Source organism: Rattus norvegicus, chromosome 10 (genome assembly GCF_036323735.1).
Source record: "Rattus norvegicus strain BN/NHsdMcwi chromosome 10, GRCr8, whole genome shotgun sequence".
Lineage (NCBI taxonomy): Eukaryota > Metazoa > Chordata > Mammalia > Rodentia > Muridae > Rattus > Rattus norvegicus.
The window spans coordinates 7,045,827-7,048,711 of NC_086028.1; positions in this window are offsets into that span (position 1 = coordinate 7,045,827).

The window sequence follows — 2,885 nt, forward strand, 5'->3', positions numbered from 1 at the left end:
TTTAATAAGGGTTCTTCAACACAACACCTCAACCTCCTTTCTAGCCTATCACCCACCAGAGGTAGTGGGGAATAAAGGTTAATAGGAAATGGGAGGCTGTGGACATGTTTAGAAATAGTTCTTTGGGGTGATCCCACTCTTGACAGTCAGCAGTCCAGTCCTCTAGCAAAACACCAACATGAATCAGCAGCAGTTTACTCGGCAATCACCACTCATGAGCCAGCAAGGGCAATTGGATCCAGAAGAAACCACGAAGCTCCAACCAACTGGCCCAAGTCTGTGCAAGCAGCAAGAAGCCACCAGAATATCCTGAGAAGTTCTTTGGTGAGTTACTCTCTACAAAGTCAGTACAAGTGAAGATTAGCAGTGCAGTGCAAGGCGAACTAATACATGAACGCTGTCAGTGAATATAGGCAAAGCAGAGCAAGGTAAACCAATGCTAGCGCCTCTTCCCACTGTCTGGGGGGTCATATTTACACTTTTTCTAAACATCACATGTCCTCTCACCAGTCTGCTTCAGCAAAACATCCTTTCATGTGTCTGCTTCAACATTCTTCTACTGTACCTGTTTCAAAAAACCATTTTTTCACTTGTTTGGTCCAGCAAAACATTATATGACATAACTGAGTTTCCAAAGAAACCAGAAATTTCCATTTCAAATGCCCACGTGTGCTACTTACTCATCTCACTACTGTGACCAGATAGCTGACAAGAAGCAACTCGAGAAAGGACTTATTAGGAACAGTTTGTTGGGCCATCGTGGTGAGGAAGGCATGAATTGGAAGCAGCTCTCAGCTGTGGCTGCTCACATCTTAATGGAGCAGGAAGCAGATAGAAGGGAATGATTGAGTGCTCACCTGCCTTTTCCCCCCTTTCTCATTCAGTCATGGACCACAGCCCTGGCGATGGTTCCACTTACATTAAGGACAGGTCTTCCTTCCTCGCTTAAGCCCTTCTGGAAACTCCTCAAAGACATTCCTAGAGGTGTGTCTCTGGGGTGATTCCAAACCCAGTGAACAGCAGATCCAAACCTATCCCATTACACTACATAGAGGAGACTCTAAAGAACTCTACCACCTCTCCACCAAGCACAGATGTATTCGTGAATCAGGAAGAAACCTCTTACCAGATCCCGACACCTTGATCTTGGACTTCCCGGCCTGCAGAACAGTAGGAGAGCACTTCTGTTGTTTATAAATTTCTCAGTAGTTGGTGTCTTGTTATAGATACTAAAGCAGGCAGTTATGGGATAGAAGCCACAGTTCACACAAAGATACAAGGAGGCATCGCTGAGAGCTAAGCATGAAGACACACGCCTGTAACCCAGCATGTGGGAGGGTAAACATGAGTACCAATTGAGACTACAAAGACAGGCCCTGTCTGAAAAATAAGAGCAGGAGACAGAGGAGGTGAAACTGGGAATATGCGGGAAGTACAAGAGGAGGAAAACTTGCCCAATGAGTGTCATGTGAGCGGAGAGATGTATGCTGAGAAGCAGCAGCAGCTAGGACGATTTGGGGAAAGCATCCTAGGCAGAGAGAACAGCAAGAGCTGAGACCCTGAAGATGGGTGTTAGCAAAAAAGAAAAGCCAAGGAGGTTGAAGGAGGAGAGTGGGAAGGAGAGCGATGGATACTGGTGCTGGAGATGTGATAAGAACATGAGCTTTGAGTGGATACTTGTGCCCTATGCTACACTGCCAGGTATCAGTCATGAATGGTGAGTGGACCACACAGGGCAGTATCATGCTAAGCGCTGTGAGGTCCAGCTGACCTTTCCTATGTGCTTTGGCACTGGCTGTAAATAAGGAATTTAGTTAGCCGTGACCCAGGCGGGTTTCCACAGCTGTGACCTTCACACACCTAAAGAATGGCAGTGGAAAAAGAGGAACACAATTGTGCATGTTAAAGCCAAAGTCCAGCTGGGTCGAGGACACAGGAGGAGATATTAGCCTGGTAAGTAGTGGACTTTCTCAAACTCTACAATGGGAGAAAAAATGGTAGTAGGTTTCCTGGAAGAAGAGTCCACGCCAAGGTTAAACTTCCATGTAGCGGGAACAGAGAGAAGGGAGTCACTGGGTACATCAAGCATGAATTTTGTGATTTTATGATAATCTCATAATCTTGGCATCTGGACATATTAGCGTTTGAACTCTGCCTTGGTTTACAAACCTCATCAGTAAAATCCTCACAGAGTTCATGGACTAATAAGGCAATACAGACCAGAATGCATAAGGAAGGATGAACGGGCCCATCCTTTGTTCAATAATACAATGTTTGTCTTGAATAATACATGAGCTGCTTTTCATTTCAGAAAATGAGAGAGTCTATAATCCCCCTGTGTGTCAAGCGAATATTTTTAAACATTCATAAGTAGAGCCAAAGACGGTGGTGGGAAGTTTAGTGACAACAGAAACAACCAAAGCTTGGCCCCAAGCTTGGGATCAGTTTAGGATGGGGTGTTTCTTGAGAATCATGGCAGGCTGAGAGGAACCTGAGGGATCCCTGGCTGATCTCCTGCTCCTTCAGGTCCCCAATAGCATTCAAGCCAGAACAAAGTGAGACTCCTGGTCAAGGTGCCCACTCTAGGGGCTCCCCAGGTGATGCTAAGATCCAGTCCCCCAAGATAACTAGAAGACATCTGGGTATCAGAACTCAGCTATGTCTGTTACTTTCACCGATAGCCATGGGTAGTGACTAAACCCAAGGAAAACTGTCAAAGCCATTAGCGGCCATTTGATGCTCCTTGTTTGTTAACACGTGGCATTCAACTTAAAGATAATATTTCCCAACCACCTTTTCTAGGTTAGGCTGCATGACTAAATTCTAACCAATCAGATGTAAATAGATAGGGGCAGGAAAGAATTGGGAACACTTCTAAAAGTTTT